This window comes from Rhineura floridana, chromosome 2 (genome assembly GCF_030035675.1).
Source record: "Rhineura floridana isolate rRhiFlo1 chromosome 2, rRhiFlo1.hap2, whole genome shotgun sequence".
Taxonomy (NCBI): Eukaryota; Metazoa; Chordata; class Lepidosauria; order Squamata; family Rhineuridae; genus Rhineura; species Rhineura floridana.
Window position 1 is genome coordinate 52503404 of NC_084481.1, and position 21904 is coordinate 52525307.

The 21904-nt window shown below is 41.3% G+C and overlaps 1 protein-coding gene across 1 annotated transcript in view; it reads right to left on the reverse strand.

The window, feature by feature from the left end:
* Nucleotides 1-21904, reverse strand: part of PSMD14 (proteasome 26S subunit, non-ATPase 14) — a 76315-nt gene that overhangs the window by 44932 nt on the left and 9479 nt on the right. The window lies entirely within an intron of this gene.

Here is a 21904-nt window from a genome sequence, read left to right on the forward strand (position 1 = left end):
TTCTTTTTCTAGAAGTGATTTCTAAGCCTAATAGAACTCCACGGAAAATAGCCAGTACATGTTGATTATCAAGGTTGATTATGAAGAAAAACACAATGAGGACTTTTATTTATAAGTGCTGTATTTTGCTTCTCATACTTCTAGCCAAAACAGCTTCCAGTACCTACACAGTAATAAAACTGAGTAACAGAGAGTTTTTTGTTTGCTTGTTTTTGGTAAACAGTAAGAGTTTTTATATGCCTTCTAATGACAGCAAAAGTGGGTGTTTACAGTCTTTCCCAGGGAGAGAATTCCAAAGAACTGTGGCCATAACGGAGAAAGCCCTGCTTGAAGCCCTGCAAATGACATTGTTTTAAAAAGTGCAATTCAGAGCAGTTAACTCTCAGGTAATGTTAATGGGTATGCGACTTTGTACGAGGAGAAGCTTTGAGAAAGACGCTGAAAATAATGGTCATGGTTATTTGGGGCTGTGGAGACTAAGGGAGGCATACCCCGGCCTCCAACACTGACCAGGGCAGTAAAGGACACTGGAGGGCTGCAATCCCTGCCTCCCAGGAAGAACGTCATAGCAAGGGGGAGACAACCTGGCCCCATCCATCAGTCAGTGAATGAGTAACTGCTCCAATGCTTGCTTTCCTCTTCCCTCCCCATTCCTATTTATTTATTGGCCATCTTTTTATCCCACTTTTCAGATAGTATTGTCTCCTAAAGTAGCTCACATCAATTTTGAGAGAGGGTGGGATCTGCCATACACAGGAGAAGGCAAAGACACACAAAGGAAGGGGAATGGAGAAGAAAAGATAGAAGAGGAGAAAAGATCACCAGCTCTTCTAGACCAGCATGAAGTGGTAACTGTAGACAGGCATCCAGTTCAGGCCAGGCAGAGCTTCGCTTGCTGGTGTCCTTGCTTGAACAGCAATTGGTGGCTCTTTGGCTGACAGATGGGCCCAGAGCATCTTTTCCCCCTTGCTTTTGCAGTCCTAGGTCACCTGGAGCTCAGGAGTCTTTCCAGCAGAGTGGGGGAAAGCAAAGCTCCCCACAGCTGCTCCTTCTCTGGCCAACAGATGGAAATGCAACCTCCCAGTGATCCTTGGTCCCCTAGCTAGTAGCAGACACCAGTGTGCGTTGCCCTTCAGCTCTGCAATGTAACGGGCACAAGGGAATTCTCCCTTTTGTTATTCTGTCTATTAGATTGGCAGCTTGAAAGCAAGGACTAACATGTTTTATGTGCAGTCATTAACATTTTGGGTTGCATCCAACAAAGCTGTTGCATTAGTGCAAGAACTTCCGCCTCCAAACGAACTTCCTCTTTTCACAGGCCCTCTCCCCAAATTTGCTCCAGAACAGAGCAAGTCCCATTGTGTAGCAGAAGTGCTTACAGGACAAATTCAATGGATACATTGATACATCATTATCATCAGGTCTGAAGGAATATGGGGAAAACTACCATATGCTGAAGAGAATTTGGGGTAAGTCATTCAAGCAAAAGCCATGATAGTATTTTGTAGGGAGGTACTGGAAACTGATGAAGAAACAAGGCACGTACACAGCATAATGGGATTCAGTAGAACATCTTCCGCAAGGACAGGAACTATTGGTAGTATAGGAGCAAGGGAGCAGTCGCACTGGATAAAGGAAAGGGAATTGTGACGTATCGCCTATGGTCTAAAGAAACTTTCTGTCATTGCCCATTACTTTGGGCTCCCAATGTCCATTAGACAACCCCAACCCTTTCTGGGGTAACACTGCAACAGTTATTTCTACAGTCTCTTGAAAAAGCTCAGAATTTCCCGTCTGATTTAATCACTTTTCCCAATTTCTACTTACACTGCATACTACAATTAAAATTTATAGCAACCCAGTTCAGATGTCTAATTCCATTCTAATGCCTGGTTATACCCAACTCTATTGTTGCAGTCGGCTAATACTAGCATATGAGCTTTCAAATATTTGCATATTTGCCTAAGAAGAACAACACTTTCTACCCTCTAGGACTTTACACATTGTTGCTTTGCCCTCAGTGGTGTTCACAATGTCTCTTAATTTAGCCGCAAGTTGTTAATGTGCAAACACACACTACTCTCCCTGCCCCGCCTCCCAGATTATTAAACCTGCTAAACAAAATATCCCTAAGGTACTTTACCCAGCAAAGCTTGATGTATTTAACCAGTCGATATCCAAGCGCAGCAAGTCCTACTCCCAAATATTCTAATTAGCAAAAAACTACTATATATCAATTAGTTCTCAGGTTTACTTAGTGTGACTACTCTTAAATGCTGTTAAATGCTGTTAATTTGGTCATGTGGCCATATTTATTTTAGAAATGCATTCTATTGCATATGAACATGCAACTGCAATCCTAAGTCTAACTTTGTATTTACGCGCTAGCCTGGTAGCCACAAATGCAATGAATTGCATCTCGCTGATAGAGGAGGGAGGGACAGAGCAATCCATCCCTCCTCTATGCTAAGCATGGAACTGCAGTGGCTGCTGCGGAAGAGGCGGAGCTCTCTGCCCCTCTTCCGATAGCTCCCAGCGGGCTAGTAGCTTTTGTGGGCTTATTTACACAGCTACTCAAGTGCATGCAAGCAGTGTTAGTAACTTCCATAAAAACTACGTAACTTGAAACTGATAGCAAAACCCCAGTTGATCGTGTTTCTGCTTTAGAACAAAATTCTGGAATTCTGAACAAGTATTTAAACCCAGACTTTAAAATCAACTTGAATTTAAAGAAAACGTATCTGGTCTAAAAAATTAAAGCCTCAATATGAAGATGTGCAACAGCAATTATGCAACAAATTTCCTTTTAAAAAAGAGAGGTTAAACCATTCACACAGAACTGATCCTTCAATTTATACTCAAGCATATTGCCTAGAGAAGGCCCTTTGTAAACTGTAAGGCACACAGAACCTTCTTAGATCCATACCATAACCAATTCCTTTGCACACTTCTGTGCATATCTGTAAGCTCGTTAATATGTTAACAAAATATATCTGTAAACCCCAAACTGTCGGAGGCCCTCACGCTGCCCCCCTCTTTACCTCCCAGCAATGTTAATGAAGGTGCATGCAGCCTGAACACTGAATTGTTAGGTTACACATCAACCCTCATCTGCCAGTCATTTTCCATTCCAACCAATAATCTACAAAGTTGATGAAAAGTAAATATACTTTTCTCCAATATACCAGATGCATCAAATTCCCCAGAGAATCAATGTGCTAACACCACCACCAAGGACTGAAACTGAAGCAAGCCTTTAATTTGGTCCTTTACTGATAACTAAAATAAAGCATAAAAAGCAGAACTTTAAAAAACATTGAAGTTCTTTTGTATCCAATGCGTACAAAGCTTGGGGGGGGGAGAGAAATCAATCCCGATTATACTTTTAAGAGAAGAAACAGATGCTTCTTCCTGACTAAACTGTCTCCCAAGTGTTAGTCAGTGAACTGACCTGCCTGCAGGGCAATCATATCAGTCATAAGCCGTATCAATCATTTCTTTTAAGCCATCACTTATTAGCGAATGGAGGATTTAAGGTAGACTCACACTATTAAAAATCATTTCTTTTATCAACATTTAGTGATAAAAAATGTTTCCAAAAGTCTAAAAGAATAAAGTTCAAATAATCAGCTCATGAATCAATCAAATGAGGTTAAAATGAGACACTACTTTTCTTCAGGAGCATTCAGATATGATCCAGTTATAAAAGCTGTGACTTTTCCTTGGGCAGCCCTTGTTGACTAAGTGTTAAAAAAAGGCATTTGCCATTATAACAGCATAAAACTAACGCCTCAGAGTGTTACCTACTCAGGCCTTTTAGCAAATTTGTTAACACTTTTAGGTATATTACTCCACCTTTCTCTTAGTGTGAACTGGTATCAATTATTTAGCCAGTTTTATTACGTTATTAGAATACCTGCTGATTAATCATGAATCAAAGTGTCATTTTAGAACACTGCCCTTCACTTCTTCTTTAAATAAAAAAGCAAGAGTAAACAACTGACAGAGCTACAAAAAATGAACGCTATGAACCTAGAAAGAAATGTGATAACTCATTCTGAATATGATCTCTCTCAATCAAAAGATTTTTTAAAATGTCCCCAAATGTTGAAAAAAGTGGGTCATTTTTAAAACATTCAGTTGATGCTATGTCAGTATAAATGAGCTCTCTGCAGCTAAACTAAATTCTTATATGAGAGGGTGAGATCCGATACCAACTCCAACCTTTATTTTCACAATTAAAACCCCTTTAAAATATAAACACAACAAAACAGACATAAGCAAATGTACAACTATCCAACACTGTCATGTTTATTCTTACCCAGCAAAGTAAAAAAGGGAACCTTTTAATACTTAATTTTGTGAGTATTAAACAACTAGTGTGAAAAACAAGATGCATGTAAACTATTTCTACTGCCTCTGCTTCAATGACTAGCTGAGACAACCTGTTATAGGAGGTGTTAATTGGCAATAGGAGTGCAAGTCAGAAGCATGTTCCCCATCGTCCTAACCCAGCAAGGCTAGGTCATTAAAGTGGAAATGAATTCTTTCATGCTGACTTAACTCTTGGAGTGCAGATTTTCAGCTGTTAAACCTACAGACAATTGAGAGTGTGTTACTTCAGATGGCAGAAAAACCATTTGCCTCTTAAAAAAACCCCCACTACACTGTGTATAAGTTACTTTATGATTCAATGAATTATTCATTAAAAATTAGAAATAATTTTAAAGGAGTTCAAAGGGTTAATGCATACTTCACTATATGCAGATTTACAACTAGTGCAATATACACATAATTTTAAGAGACTTGAAAGTCTACACTTGGAAGAGGAGAATGAGACAAGTGATTTTCCTTAAGAAAGATAAATAATGCTACCATCCAATTGTAATTTTGTGTTTAATTCCATACATAGCTGTTAAAATAATTTGTATACAGTAGGGCCCCGCTTACCAGCGCTTTGCATTCCGGCGTTCCACTAATGCGGTGGCGGGAAATTCCCCCTTTTAAAGCCGATTTTGCGGCATTCTGCGGCATTTTGGCATGACGGCCCCATTATAGTCTATGGGTTCTGCTTTATGGCGATTTCCGCTTTACGGCAGGGGCCTGGTCCCTAACCCGCCATATAAGCGGGGCCCTACTGTACTCCTATGCTTAATATCTCTTTATGCTTTATATTTTGGTGGTGTTTATTTAGATATTTCTATGCCACCCTTCACCACACGGTCACAGGGTGATATACAATGTATTAAAACACATCAATACATGTATCTAAAACCAATGAAAGCATCAGCGCAAGTAAACAAAGCAAAAACAAAAACAAAATAGGTTCAATATAAAGAATATATAGAACAAATAACACCTCACCTCACCTCCAAAAGAGAGTATATCTTCACCATCTTCCTAAAAGAGTATTATGGTGAGGGTAGATGAACCTTTCAGTGGGGAGAACATTCCACAGTTTTGGAGCTGCCGCTGAAAAAGCCCTACTTGCTCACCTTGTCCCTGACAGGGACCATGAGCTAGGCCTCCTTGGCTGATCTTCAAAACTAGACAGGATGGTATCAGAGCCAATGTTTTAAGTAAAGAACACACATCTAAACAATACCATCTGGAGCCAATGTGGTGTAGTAGGAAGTGTGTTAGACTGCAAGGATTGTGAGACAGAGGTTTAAATTCCTGTTCAGCCACGATGCTTAGTGGGTGAAGATAGTTGACCACTATCTTGGAGCTTAACCTCTCTCATAGTATCGTTATGAGGGTACAATTGGGGGTAAGGAAACCATGTATGTCAGTTTGTTGGTGGAAAATGGAAATGGACTGCTTTCAAGTCGATCCCAACTTATGGCGACCCTATGAATAGGGTCTTCATGGTAAGCGGTATTCAGAGGTGGTTTTACCACTGCCTTCCTCTGAGGCTGACAGGCAATGAATGGCCCAAGGTCACCCAGTGAGCTTCATGGCTGTGTGGGGATTTGAACCCTGGTCTCCCAGGTCGTAGTCCAACACCTTAACCACTACACCACACTGGCGGAAGGCAGAGATAAAAACAAACAGAAATTTCAGGAGCTCTATCTTATAAAATAAAGTTAGTTCATAAAATAGTATTGTTAAAATATACCTGCAGCTATCACCTACACATAGAACGAAGCAGTAAGATGTCTTCAGACACTCTTTCCAATTAATATTTTACAAAAATGTTTTCTGAGACTGTTGGTCTAATTTCACAAAATGATCTCCACCTTGCTAGAAATTTCCATTTTTGTTTCCTCCCCAGCCAGGGATATCTACATTAACACACAAAGGGAAGTTAACACACCACACTGATACACAGCAATCCATGCTTAATGTACCAACGAACTCTAAAAGGGGCAATGCGCCAAGGGTTTTCAAGCATCAAAAATTCATTCCACACTATAAACACCAACCAGTCCCACATTTTGGCTCACAGAAAAGAGCTAAGTCCCTTTGCTTTTCCAAGAGACAAATGTTACATGCTATCTGTAGAGATTACTGGTGGGCAATCATACAAAGAGAATTTACTTTCCATAACATTTATAAGGAGAGCATTGAGGAGCACTGTTGTGGACTGAAAACATCTGGTCAGTAAACACTACTAAAGGATTTACAGAAAAGGGAAACAAAGAAGAGTGTATTGCACAAATACCAGAATGTTTTAATTAAAAAAAAATCTCTCTCCAGTACTTTAATTTATATTCCACCCTTCCTCCTAGAATCTATTTTGTTAAAAATTATGTATGTGTGCGTATATAGGAATAAGATTCTTTGATTCTTTAAAAAGTATAGAATTAAGGCAGAGGTCTTGGAATATTGTGTATTAAGTGTGTTCGAACACTGGATGCTAGCAATTTTTAAAACTTAGATAAAAAATCCATGAGAACTACTGAACAATTACTTTGCTTTCAAAGAATGAACGCAGAAAAAGTAATAGTTTGGGAATGGGGTAATGCAAATAGATTGACACAAAGAACCTCCCTAATATCACTAAAAGCTCACTAAATGTATGGAAAAAAAGAACTGCCAGCAGTTGCCTGTGCTTTCAAATGTCTACTAGAGGTCATGTGTGCCCAATTCCTCAACTTTAAATTTTTTTAAAAAAATCAGATACTTGCATACTTTAATTGCTTAGATAATTCCAACATTTAGGGAGGGTTCTGTGTTGCCCCAAACTTTGCATGACATTTAGTTCAGTAATTTCACTGAGATCAGAAGCCATTTTTCAGAGAAGTGGTAGGAGGAGGGACTCATCCGACATTCTGCTATGTCTGAAGCTGAATGGGAGATGCATGTTCACTCCTTCCCCCTCTCTTTATGAAGAGAGCTCTCCATGAGCACGACTCGTTGGTTTAACTCAGGACATAGCAAGAAGGGTGCACGTTAGGAACCAAGCAGTCACTTCCTTCCATCTTACAAACAGGTTAAAATCTTCTACAAGTCTTAGGGATGAAGGAAATGAAAAGGTCAAAATGGTATCTTTTCCTGTCCCTTCCCAGCGAAGGGGCATCAATATATTATATTGCTTAACGACAACCCTTTCAGAATCTTGAATTGATTCATTGATAAGAGGTAAGGTATCTGGACTTCTTTTCTAAATAGATGGTGCGATAGTTTGTTAGACTAGGAGAGGACAGTAATCTCCTGACCCCAACATCTGCTGATGATTACTACTAAGAGCAGTTCAGGAATGCTGAAAATTGTCCCTTATGCCCTTCCTTGTATGTTTTGCCTTTTTAAAAAGAGTAATGGGTGGGCCAACACCTCTCCTCTAGGCTTTTCATTACAGTTTTGGAGCCGGTCATGCATTTACTCAGAAGTCAGTCTCACTGATTTAGGAATACGCCACATGGAAAAAAATAAAATAATTAGCATAGGATTGCAAGCCATATCTGCAGAGGCATGGATGACAGAAAATGTTATGTATTTATTATGATCATTTCTATCACATTCATCTGTCACGCTCCACTCAGTGGAACTTACAACAAATTAAAGATTGCCCCCATTAAAAAAATAAAATAGGGCAGCAAACAGAGACAAGTATTGTGTGTGTGTGTGTGTGTGCATGCGCGCGCGCTTGATAACCACAACACCAGGATGCAAGCTCCTGAGAAAGGCCTAATGTATTGATTGTTCAAGACAAGTTAGCAGAAAACTTGCATTTAGTTTTTTTTTCAACAGATCATTAATCCGTCATTGTAATACACACAAAAGGAAATCAGACTATGAGTTCAGCTTCTACATACTGGTAGATCTGCATGTACAATAGGATTCTTAGATCAGTGGCAGGTCTCTTAGGTGCTACAAGTTTTATCAATGAGTTTTTTTAAGAAAGGGGGGGAAGAGCTTCTACAGAATCAAGCAGTGCACTACTTGAAACCTCTTTCAAAGTGACAGTTTTCAAGTGCCATGTACAATGCCCTAATCTGGAAGTGTCCCAGCTAACCCATCTGATCAACAATTTCACAGATGGAAGCACTTGATGGCTAATTGGCAAGCCTATTATTCAAACAAAATAGCTATTTGCAATTCTTGCTTCTTTATTTCCAGTTGAAGTGCTAACACTGCTAAGATACAGGTCAGTCCTCCCCCGTGCTCCTTTTTAAAAGAAGTGATCTACCTTTACATTGATTCCCACAAGATCTCCATTTAAAAGCATCTAGCCAAAGTTGCAACAAGCAAATATGGCAAGATGCTGTGTTCTCTATTCAAGGACAGACTTAGCTGGCGTTTCAGTTACTCTTTTTGAGGGCTGTATACAGTGTTACTCTGGGTTATTTACCCACCCACCCGCATCATCATGTCACCAGCTGTCAATGCTATTGTGCACTAGAAATGACATTTTAGAATTCAGAAAAGGAAATGCAGTGAGAACAAATGTTTAATTTACATTAATAAATTATATTAGTACATTCTAAATCCATAGTCAACGCAAGGTGATTGTACAGTTACCCCCGAGAGCCCAGGAGTGGGCAGAAGAGAGATTGGAATCTACTGGTAGATCTCTCGGTGATTTGCAATAGAACAGCAAGGGGCTCTGGCTCCAAATTGCTGAACAGCCGCAACAACAAAAATGACTTTTTCCACCTAAAATAGTCTGAAATTAAGAAAGCTAACCAGAAGTGTATTTTGTGTGAAAGGGACTGAGAACTCAGCTCAGTAATAGTACCGAAAACAAGTTACTAGGCTCTGGATGTACTCTGAGGCACCCTCTTCTTTTATTCAATTGCATGTCTTTTGTACTTGGCTCTTGTTAGTAGAGCTCGGGGTTCTAGTGAGAAACAAAATAGGTCTAACATGACTGAAGTCTGCCCACCCCTGCTGTAGCCCACTGGAAAAGTCCCTCCTTATTTGCCTTGTAAGTAAAGAACACCAACAAACACTGCTGTGTGATAACAACTTTGGTTCATCACAATGAGGATTAGATTTATTTAAGAAAACTAGTCCCAATACTGCTCACTAGAAGGAATGGTTATGAACAAGGTCCTGGTTCCCAGTGACAACTCCATCATTTATAAAATAGGAATGATTTTATTGAATAAATTGATATCTTGCCTTTCCTTCCCAAGGGTGCTCAGGGCGGCTAACATAAACTCCAATGAAACCATATGTAATATCCAACAATTAAAATGACAGTTACAAAAACTACAGTGCCTAAATATACCTATCCCCTTCCAAAGGCCTGTTACAAAAAAAGTGGTTACAAGAAAAATACCAGATGCAGAAAATGTTGCATTTATTACATTTTCAAAGTAAAAAGCTATTTAAGGGAAAGGGGAATCTGCTCCAGCTCTTATTTATTCTATTGCGCTCTGATTTCCCTATATACTCCAGGTAGCTCTTTAAAACCAGGACATCAAAGGCATATCTGACTGGCTCTGCTTTTCACACTCGGATGGAATGTGCTTTTGAAGTCTGATAATGCCCTCTTGCTTCCCTGGATGGAGGACAGACAGGGGTGCTCGAGTGCAGAAACTAGCCTAGTGTACAAAGGTAAATTTTACATTGATTACTCCTACCAGAATTGCCTCTGGCACCACCCTCCACTGGCATGTGCCCCCCCATAAGATTGCCCAAAAGAGAATGGGGCCCTTGGCCTCTCCTGCTGTTCCCCAAAGACTGATATTCAGAGGCATGGTGCCTATGATGCTGGAGGTAATATACAGCCATCATGACTAGTAGCCATAGATAGCCTTATCCTCCATAAACTTGTATAATCCCATCTTTAAAACATCCAAGTTGGTGGCCATGACCACATCTTGTGCGAGCAAAGTCCATATTTTAACTACAGAGTGTATGAAGAAGTATGTCCTCTTCCCGTTCCTCAATATCCCACCATTCAGCTTCACTGGATGACCCAATGTTCTAGTATTATGAAAGAGGAAGAGAAACGTCTATCCACACACCTCTATCATGTCCCCCTTACTAACATTTTTTTCTAAACAAAAATCCCTAAATGTTAGTACCTTGCTTTGTAGTGGGGGGTTGCTCCAGCACTCTGAACATTTTGGTGGAGCATTTTGGCACTTTTGCCACCTCTACAATATTCTTTTTGAGACGTACACTGCTTTCCAAATGTGGTGGCACCACAGGAGTTGTGTAAAGATGCTAAATACTAGGGGAGTGTGTTGGATGTTGGGAGTAACTTCAGTTCAGGCTCAAATTTCAGACTTCTGCTGTGCTCCAGATAAGATTAATTTTAAAAACTCATTCTTTTAAAACAAGGCTAATTTAATCCATTCCATGGTCATTTGTGTTACAATTGGCAAAGTGTAAGGAAATGTTTCACATTCAAAATTGTTCACTCCAACTTTCAAACCAAATGAACCTAACACTCTGACCTTCATCTTCTGCAGTTTAAATGTTAAAAAAATGCCTGGCTGATTTTCAATTAATTTAATAAATTTTGCACTGAACTCAATAATAATGTCAGGTATGCTCAGTAAAAACCAACTGTCAGTGTTCTAAAGGCCAGACTCCCAGCTGCTGGGCTTGCCTAATCAGGGGGCCACACCCACACCAAACTTTGATTTTATGCGAGACAGTCATGGCTTCCCCCAGAGAATCCTGGGAAGTGTAGTTTGTGAAGGGTGCTGAGAGACTCCTATTCCCCTGACAGAGCTATAGTGGCCAGACTGGTTTAACAGTCAGCTGCTCTGATTGAAGCTCTGTGAGGGGAACAGGGCATCTCCTAGCAACTCTCAGCACTCTTCACTAACTACACTTTCCAGGATTCCTTGGGAGAAGCCGTGACTGTCCAAAGTGAAATAAACGTCTGGTGTGGATGTGGCCAGGGATAGCTTTGGTTTAAATTAGGGTGGGAGGCTACCTGTGCCTGCTGTAGAATAAAAAGGTGGGGGGAATTCTGAAAAGCAGTGAAACTGTTCACAATGTTTTCCTTTTGGAAAGGAAAGGGGCTTCCCCTCTGCCCAGTGCCCACCCACCCAATCTCCTCCCCTCCCTGCCCCTTCCCTGGTTCAGTGTTGGACTAGGACCTGGGAGACCAGGGTTCGAATCCTCACACAGCCATGAAGCTCACTGGGTGACCTTGGGCCAGTCACTGCCTCTCAGCCTCAGAGGAAGGCAATGGTAAAGCCACCTCTGAATACAGTTTACCATGAAAACCCTATTCATAGGGTCACCATAAGTTGGAATCGACTTGAAGGCAGTCCATTTCCATTTTCAAACATGATTGCACAGAAATAAATCCCATTGAACTCAAAAGATATGCAACTGATCAAGCCCACCCTCCCTTCTCCTCCCTCCTATCCCCTTCCCCTTCTCCCTCCCCTCCCCCTGGTCAGTTTTACTTATCTTAAGCATGATTGCACAGGAGTAAATACCACTGAACCCAATAAGCATGCAAATGATCAAACCTGCCCTCCCCTGCCCCTTCCTTTGCCCCTCCCCCTCCAAACCCTACTTCCTCCTCCCCCTCCTTTCACTTCCCTCTCCCCTTCCCTTTTCCTTCCCTCCCCTCTCCCCTCCCCCATGGTCAGTTTCACCTATCCTAAACATGATTACATAGGAGTAAATCCCATTGAACTCAATAAACATGCAAATGATCAGACCTGGCTTTCCCCTCCTTCCCCTCTCTTCTCCCTTCCTCCTCCCCTCCCCTCTTCCTTCTTCCCTGCCAACTCCCTCCCTCCCCCCTCCAGTCAGTTTTACCTATCCTAAGCATGATTGCACAGGAGTAAATCCCACTGAACTCAATAAAAATGCAAATGATCAAACTTGTCCTTCCCCCCCACTCCCACTCTCCTTCCTTCCTGCTCCCATCCCCCTCCTCCCCTCTGCCCTTCCTCCCCTCCGCCCTTCCTCCTTCCCATCCTGTGGTCAGTTTCACCTAGCCTAAGCATGATTGCAGGGGAGTAAATCCCATTTAACTCAATAAGCATGCAAATTATCAAACTTGTCCTTCCCCCCCACTCCCACTCCCCTTCCTTCCTGCTGCCATCCCCCTCCTCCCCTCTGTGGTCAGTTTCACCTAGCCTAAGCATGATTGCAGGGGAGTAAGTCCCATTGAACTCAATAAGCATGCAAATGATCGATCCATTCTCAGCAAGTTTGCACAGGATCCCATTTCTTAACTCCCAGATTAAAAAGCAGAGAAATTCACAAATAGGCAAAAAAAAATACCTATAGCCCACAGATATTTCTATCAAACTTTAAAAAGCAGGGAAATTGGGCAGCTATAGTGAATGCACCAGGGGAGCAGGAGACCTGACCTGACCTCCTCTCTGAGATATTGGACTGCCCTACAAATTGGTCAAAATGCAAACACTATTTGGGTTGGTCTTTCACAGTCCAACCCACTTCCTGTGTAGCTTGGAAGAATTTGGTAACATGTGCCTCTGAGCATATGGTGAGTGGTGGTAACACCTGCAATCAGCCCAAATAATGGAAACAGATGTGCTGTGCTGATCTTGTTTTAGCAGGGAGGAAGCAACATTATTAAGACAATTGACATAGTTCAGATAGTCACTTTAAATATGCCTGATTTACTTTGCAATTTTAGTGAAGGTTCCTATAGGAAATCAATTTATTTTGCTTCTATTTCTGTGAATATGTGAAGTACAGCAACACTTTGCAAAATTTACACTAAAAAACTCAAAACATAATTGTGGAATAATGGCACTGACTATTCTGCAGAATAGTCTCCAGTGGACACCAAGAGTGTCTCAGCTTGCACAAGATAAAACAGTGGGAGGTAAAATATATTCTAGCAAAATTCTAGGTGTGCTCTATGTTTTTAACTGACCGTACCCACTTTGCCTTAAATGAAATGGTTTAAACATCGCAGCCTGAAGACATGCATCTTGGGTAGGCTAAGTTTGTTTTTTCCAACAGCTAGAGTCATTCCTGAAGTTGCAACATATTATAATCAGTCTGATTTTACATCAAACTGTAGTTTCAGATTCAACTGTTAATGCGCCCAAAATAGAAATAGAACATAAGCTCCAGTTTGAAACACAAAAGGCTGTCTGCACCATCATATGACACTGACCAATAAAAACGCTTTGAAATTAATAAAAATAAATTTGACACAGGTTTCTAGGATGACTAATGAGAAAAGTATTTTTTTTCTAGATTAGATTCTCTATAGAAACAATAGTAACACAGGAATGAAGCAAAGTAAGAACACCAATAAAAATGCAATTCTCCATCTTTGCTTATGGCAGGTATTGCCACCACTCACCACATGCTCAGAGGCAAGTTACCAAATTCTTCCAAACTACATAGCAGTGGATTGGACTGTGAAAGACCAACCCAAATTGTGTTTGCATTTTGACAAATTTGTAGGGCAGTCCAATATCTCACGAGAGGTCAGGTCTCCTGCTACCCTGGTGCATTCACTATAGCTTCCCAATTTCCCTGCTTTTAAAATTTTGATAGAAATATCTGTGGGCTATCAGTACATTCTTAAACCGCAAGGTATTTTGCATATTAGTGAGCTGAATCTTATAGTCCAATAACTATCAATAGCATATTTGTGACAATCATACTCATTTCAAAATTGGTAACTCAAACATTTTACCATCTCACAAGGTAAGAATTTTGTTCCACATGCTACCATTATATTGTTGTTGTCCCATGAATGGTTCCAAACATGGCAAAATGTTTTATGACCAATATTTAATCTAGGTTGTCGGGGAAACAGAATAGCGCATACTAATTAATGCTACATTACCTTATGAACAGTTCCAGGATTGTGCCTTTTATATAAGCTGGTTTATTTATTCAGGAGCTGTTGGCCGCATATCTGTGAACTGTTGTTCACACACCTTTTGGTCACCAAATGATCTCATATGAGAGAGTGGAGCCAATGCCAGAATCATATGGATGATATGAACAGGAGATCAACAAGGTGCAGCTTCAGATTGTGCCTTTTCAGGCTGCTGGAATTGTGCAACAGCAGCCACATACATATAACCAATGCTGAGATACTGGTTCATATAACAATTTAATGGATGGACCATTCCCTGGTAAGACTTGGGTTGAATGTAGCTACAGGAATACCCCGAATAACGGACACTCGCTATAACGGACATTCTCCAACTCCACCATACCCCACTTAACATATGCGCGCGCTTTGCAATAACGGACACTGACGGAACGTGCGTTGCGAAGCGTCGTGCCACGTGCATTGCGAAGTGTCGTCTCCCACAGCCCGCAGCATTTAGAGTGACTCTGAGCGACTGTCCTTTCGCGTCTGGTCTGCTTCATCCTCGTTTTCAGTAAATATTCTTTACTGTAAATTGTTTAAATTCTGTACTGCAATCAGAGCTCTGCCTGCCCCGTCCTAGGTCGGTGGCGGCAGTGTGTGTGTGCGCGTGGGGCGCACCTCGTGCTCTTTACTGTAGATCCCCCCGATTTCATTTTATACCTCTCCATTGTTCCATTTTATACCTCTCCATTGTCCTGCTTTAATTGATTGTGATAAAAAAATAAAAAAATCTTTAGATCCCTGATTTAATTTTATACCTCTGCATTGTCCCATCTTCCTTTCCTGCTTTAATTGTGATAAAAAAATAAAAAAACTTTAGATCCCCGATTTCATTTTATACCTCTGCATTGTCCGCCATTGTCCCATCTTCCTGTGTATAAAATTATGCATGGCATTGAGAAAGTGGATAGAGAAAAGTTTTTCTCCCTCTCTCATAATACTAGAACTCGTGGACATTCAAAGAAGCTGAATGTTGGAAGATTCAGGACAGACAAAAGGAAGTACTTCTTTACTTAGTGCATAGTCAAACCATGGAATTTGCTCCCACAAGTAATGGCCACCAGCTTGGATGGCTTTCAAAGATTAGACAAATTCATGGAGGACAGGGCTATCAATGGCTACTAGCTATGATGGCTGTGCTTTGCCACCCTAGTCAGAGGCAGCATGCTTCTGAAAACCAGTTGCCGGAAGCCTCAGGAGGGGAGAGTGTACTTGCACTCGGGTCCTGCTTGCGGGCTTCCCCCAGGCACCTGGTTGGCCACTGTGAGAACAGGATGCTGGACTAGATGGGCCACTGGCCTGATCCAGCAGGCTCTTCTTATGTTCTTATGTTCTTTCCTGCTTTAATTGTGATAAAAAATTTTAAAAAATCTTTAGATCCCCGATTTCATTTTATACCTCTGCATTGTCCCCCATTGTCCCATCTTCCTTTCCTGCTTTAATTTATTGTGATGAAAAAATAAAAATCTTTAGATCCCCCTGATTTCATTTTATACCTCTCCATTGTCCCATCTTCCTTTCCTGCTTTAATTGACTACTTTTCTCTCTCTGCCTATCATTAGTTCTGGCTTTTGCCACTGCTGGCTTGTGTGTGTGTGGGGGTGTGCATTGGTGTGTGGGGTGTGCATTTCCCTTGCTTTCAGTACAGTACAGTACTGTAGTACATACAGTACATAGTGGCAGATACAAAGAAAAGTTGTCAATCTATCACCTTAGATATGAAGCTTAAAATGATTAAACTGTCTGAAGAAGGTGTTTCTCAAGCTGAGATAGACCGAAAGCCAGGCTTCACTCGAACTACAGTTAACAGTCATGAAGAGCAAAGAAAAAATTATTGCAGAAGTGAAGAGTGCTACGCCAGTGAACACAACAAAAAATAGAAAAAGGGATAGCCTTGTTGCAGACATGGAGAGACTCTTAACAGTTTGGATAGAAAATCAGACTGCACGCCAGGTTCCTGTAAGCCAGGCAATGATTCAAAGTAAGGCCTTAAGCCTATTCAATGACCTGAAGGCTAAGAAAGGTGAGGCAGCGAAGGATGCCGAATTTGTTGCAAGCCATGGATGGTTTGATAGGTTCAAGAAGAGGTCTAACCTACATAACATGAAAGTGCAAGGAGAGGCAGCTGCTGCAGATACTGAGGCTGCAGAAAGCTATCCACGTGACCTTGCCAAAATTATTGAAGAGGGAGGCTACTCCAAGGAACAAATTTTTAATGTGGATGAGACTGGGCTGTTCTGGAAAAAGATGCCTGCAAGAACCTTCATCGCCAGAGAGTAGAAAACAATGCCAGGCTACAAGGCAGCCAAAGATAGAATAACCCTTCTGTTAGGTGGCAAAGCCTATGCTAATTTATCGTTGGGAAAACCCTAGAGCTTTGAAGAACTATGTTAAAACTAGACTTCCAGTGCATTGGAGGTCTAATAGAAAAGCATGGGTGACTGCAGCCGTTTTCGAAGATTGGTTTGACACCTGCTTTGTACCAGAGGTGAAAGCCTATTGCAAGGACACCAATATCCCTTTTAACATTTTGCTCCTTGTAGACAATGCCCCTTGCCACCCTCGAACGTTAGATGAACTGAACCCTAACATTCGAGTGGAATTCCTACCACCGAATACCACCTCACCCCTGCAGCCCATGGATCAATGTGTCATAGCCACCTTCAAGATGAACTACTTGAAAAGAACCTTCAGTAAGTGTACAACATCTTGGATTGCATCAAAACTATAAGAGATGCTTGGAATGACATCAAGGAAACAACAATGAAAGGGGCCTGGAAAAAATTATGCCCACAGTTTGTTGATGATGTCGAAGCCTTTGAAGATCCTGTAGCTATTGTTACTGAAAATATTGTAGAGATGGCAAGGCAGTTAGAGCTGGAAGTGTTGCTGAACTTATGGCGTCCCATACTGAACTCCTCAGCAATGAAGATCTTCTGGAACTTGAAGAGGGGAGAGAAGAAGAAAATGTACCGGATGAGGATGAGACCATGAACAGCCTGAAGGCCTAACTTCAAAAATTCTCTTGGAAGCTTTCCATCATCTTGATAGCGCCATGGCTCTTTTTGAAAAGCGTGATAGGGACTTTGAAAGAAGTTCCAAAGTCAATGCTATGATTTCAGGGGCTTATGCCTGTTACAAAGAAATCTACAGGGGAGAAAAAAAAGAGCTACAGATCAAACCTCCTTAGACACCTTCTTTCGTAAAAGGCCAGCAGCAGCACCCAGTCAATCTCCCAGACCATCAACATCCACTGAAAGTCATCTCTAGCATCGACATCAGCCCCAAGCCCTACTCTTACTTCAGGTAGTCCATCCAAATCGCCAGCAAGAAAGTGTCTAGCCCTTGATGACTCGACTTATGAAGTAGAAGATATGCCCTCTACTTCATCCTTCCTGCAAGACATGTAAATTTTCGTTCATCCATTTCGCATCTGCCAGCTGACATTTTAAAGGTAAGCTTACCCTTTTTCTTAAAGGGTTTATTTTATTTCATGTTTATTTTAGTTATAAATGCGTTATTTACATCAGTTATGCCCGTATATGACGATTGCAGTGCAGTACATGCATCGATAAGTGAAAAAAAAGTGGTGCTTCACTTTAAGTACATTCGGTCTGGTCCCATTGCGTATGTTAATGCAGGGGAATTCCTGTACTCCACTCTGCAAAGGTGTGGGGACCCAAGTAAGTCTAGCCATAGTACAAATCTGCTGGCAGCCCTTTATACTGCCACTGCAGATTGCATGGAGGCCATAAAGTTGCCTAAGTTTAGACAAAATAAGTTTCAAGATCTAAAGAAGCTTTCATGTTATTTATCAAATAAGTTTAATAAATTCCATTATAAATTCCCAAGTTCTTTCATTCAACCTTTAATTAATATGCAAACCTCTCTGCAGTAATCACTATAGTTCCCACTTCAAGTTTTCTGCAGCAATTACTAATGGCAACACTTCTCTCTCAACTTGTCAACAGTACCATTGTTACAGAAATGATAATCAACTTCCAACACCACACACAGTCCCCATTTATATTACTAGCATTCTATACCATAGACTCAACCTGGCCTTTGTCACCAGTAGTAGTAGAACTCACAGTGAGTCCGTTGTCATGGACAGACCATTCCCTGGTAAGGTTTGGGTTGAAAATAGTTACTCCACTCTGCAAGGGTGGGGAACCCATTGAGATGGTCTGCCCTCGGAGACTTATGGAATCTGATGGATTCCTGAATGCTCTGGGGGATTTTCCCACTGGCATGGCTGGTGCTCCTATCGAGGCTCTGTCTCACTGTGGAATGGTGAGATGCATAGATGCATACAGACATCAACATGATCACTTCTGAGTGCCCCCACCATCACTGTGGAGAACGTAGGTCACCTCGGTATTCCAGTGATCTCTGTGCAATGAAACAGGAGGGTCAGTGGGTAGAGTGCAGATGGCGCAAATCTCTGTCTGAACCTAACCGAATACAGGTAAGCGACCGAACACAGAATGCGACCCTACTTGTTCCCCTTGATTTCTCAGCGGCTTTTGATATTGTTGACCATGTTATCCTTCTGGAACGGCTCAAGAAGGTGGGAGTTGGGTGCACTGTACTTCAGTGGTTCTGCTCATACCTCCAGAGCTGCTTCCAAAAAGTAGTTATGGAAGGCTACTGTTCAGCACCACGGGAATTATCCTGTAGTGTACTGCAGGGTTCCATCTTGTGCCCCATGCTGTTTAACATCTATATAAAGCCACTTGGAACTATCATCAGGAGATTTGGACTGAGGTGCCATCAATATGCAGGTGACACCCAGCTCTACCTTTCTGTTCCATCTAAATCAAGAGAGGAAAGTTGAGGTGTTGAACCGATTCTTGGAGGCAGTGATGGACTGGATGTGGGCCAATAAATTGAGGCTGAATCCTAAAAAGACAGAGGTGTTACGTGTCCAGAGTTCTCATGACCAGGAGGTGGGAAGATGGCCTGTTCTAAATGGGGCTGCTCTTTCCTTGAAGAAGCAGGTTCGCAGCTTGGGGGTACTCCTTGATCCAGCACTGTCACTGGAGGTTCAGGTGGCCTCAGTGGCTAGGAGTGTCTTTTTCCAGCTCCAGCTGGCTCGCCAGCTTTGGCCCCTTTTGGACAGAGATGACTTGGCTACAGTGCTCCATGCTCTGGTAACTTCCAGACTGGATTATTGCAATGCATTCTACAAGGGGCTGCCCTTTAAGCCAACTTGGAAACTTCAATTGGTTCAAAATGCAGCAGCCAGATTACTGGCTGGGGTTCCCTTTAGAACTCATATAGCCCATTTTAAAACAGCTGCATGGGTTCCCAGTTCATTTCGGGCCCAGTTCAAGGTGCTCACATTAGCATTTAAAGCCCTAAACAATTTATATCCTAAATATCTAAAAGACCACCTTCTTCCCTACAGATTCTCTCAGGTGTTGAGATCAGCAGAGGGGGTCCTTTTGGCAGTTCCCCTCAGAAGTTTGGGATGGGGTGGCCTGGGAGAGGGCATTCTTTGTGGCAGCCTCTAAGTTGTGGAACTCCCTCCCTACTGAGGTGCATCTGGCAATTTCATTGTATAATTTTTGGCGAATGCTGAAGATGCATCTCTTTATCCTCCAGCACCTGAGATGTGTATTTTTAGGACCCACCCTTTTTTCTGTGATGTTGTTTGGGTTATTTTGAACTGTTTTTAATTATATTTAAATTGTTATAACCTGCCCTGGGACCTTTGGGTGAAGGGCGGGTAGTAAGTAATGATGATGATAATAGTACCAAACAAGAATACTTTGCTTGCAGAAGGGCTTTGCTCCAGCTGAGACCTCTGTTAGCAGAAAGGGGATGGGGGTAATTTCCACCAATTTCCCTTCCTCTGTGAACTGCTCTGGAGCATTGGGGATCCTCTGGAAGAGCATAAGAGATGGTACAACAGGAATTGACAAATATAATATCCCCCATGCTTTTGCTGGGGGACACCTCCACTGGATCAAAAGCCCTTTTGCACACAGAAGGGCAGCAAAAGATGGAACCCATTGGGATCAGAAGCTGTCCCAGGGGTGTTCAATCTCCTATCTTGAAGGTATCCTCATTTATAATTCTTCTATATTTTCATGCCTCCCTGGAGTGTTCAGACAGACCTCAAAGCAAGGACACCCCACTCTCAAGCCTTACCTGAAAATATCATGCATAATGATTCAGCAAAGGTAGACTGCTAATGTCACGGTCTCTCCTGTAATGGGGGGCAACTGCTTGCAACAGTTTTGCTGATTTGGCAAATAAGTTCCCTTTTTCATCATGGAACTGCATTACCAAAACAGGTCCCCAAAACAGAAAAAAAAATCACAGCACAAATTTACAATACACTGGGTGTCAGTGATTAAATTTAAATGTGTCCGTTTCCCTGATTTGGTGACTGAAGTTACAACGCCTCTAATATTCTCATAGGTTAATGAGAAACTCTTAGAGTGTGACCAGCTACACATCTCTTCGAACTTTTAAGTTATAGACTTTTAAGCCTAATTTAAATAAATGCACCAAGCTCTGGATAAGCTGAAAAAGAAAATGCTAACGACTAAGCTATAATGCCAAATTCAAAGATTTAGGGAAATGTGACTGTACTCTCTTATTCCTGAATAAAGCAGACTAAAAGGCTTTGTAAAAAAATCGTATTTGAGAGAAAACAGTATTTGCCTCTTAAGGTACCTTGCACTGACAGAAACGTGACTGCATGTAAAAAAAAATTAGGAGAGGGACATCAATTTGGAAAGGGACGTGAGGAACACAGTATGTGGTATGTCAAAGGATAGCGGTTTACTGAAATCGGATTGGTATCTGTCTCCTCAGCCAATGGGTAAGTAGAACTATACACCACAGTCAAGAGTTTTTATTTGGCAAAATGGTTCTAGTTTAGCTTGTTTATCTATATGCCAGTGACCAGTAGCAATAGAAACATGCATAGGAATTTTTTAATCAAAAAATGATCTCAGGACTGAATCTGCTATATGTAATACAGCTAAACCAGAGACAGTGGCAGGGGGAGGGGAGAGTACTCTGAGCAAGGGAGCAGGAAAAAAGTGTGGCATTCTGGGATGACAGAAAATAAAGACTATATTAAGTGCAAGGCATTGGAATATTTATTCCACCACAGGAGTGGTTATTAAAAATGACAATCTTCCTGTACTCAGAAATAAGCATGAAGTTGCAATGCTATAGATATATGTGACTATTTTAGTAAGCATCGCAGACAGTTTTCAGTATATTTTTAATTCTAACACTACTATGGCAATGGCCAAGCAGTCTGCAGCACCAGATCTGATCACGTTCACATTATATCATGTGAATGAGATTTGAACCATCATCACTGACTAATCCAGGAATATTTTATTTGCAACTTGTTTGAGTTTCCACTGCATGCTGTATCAGATTTTGCCAGTTCATTGTGTCTGAATGTATAATCCCATGTGACAAATGAAAATATCTTGCAACTTCACATGTTATGCACAGACAAATTATGTTTGAAAGTTAAATTAAATACAGTGCAATAATTTACATTGACGTATTGGACAAAAGAGGCTTGTTAAAGTTCAAGCCACAATAAACGTGTTAGTCCTTAAGGTGACACAAGATACACTGCTACTTTTTTGCCACAATAAACAAACACAGCTATTCTTCTAGAAT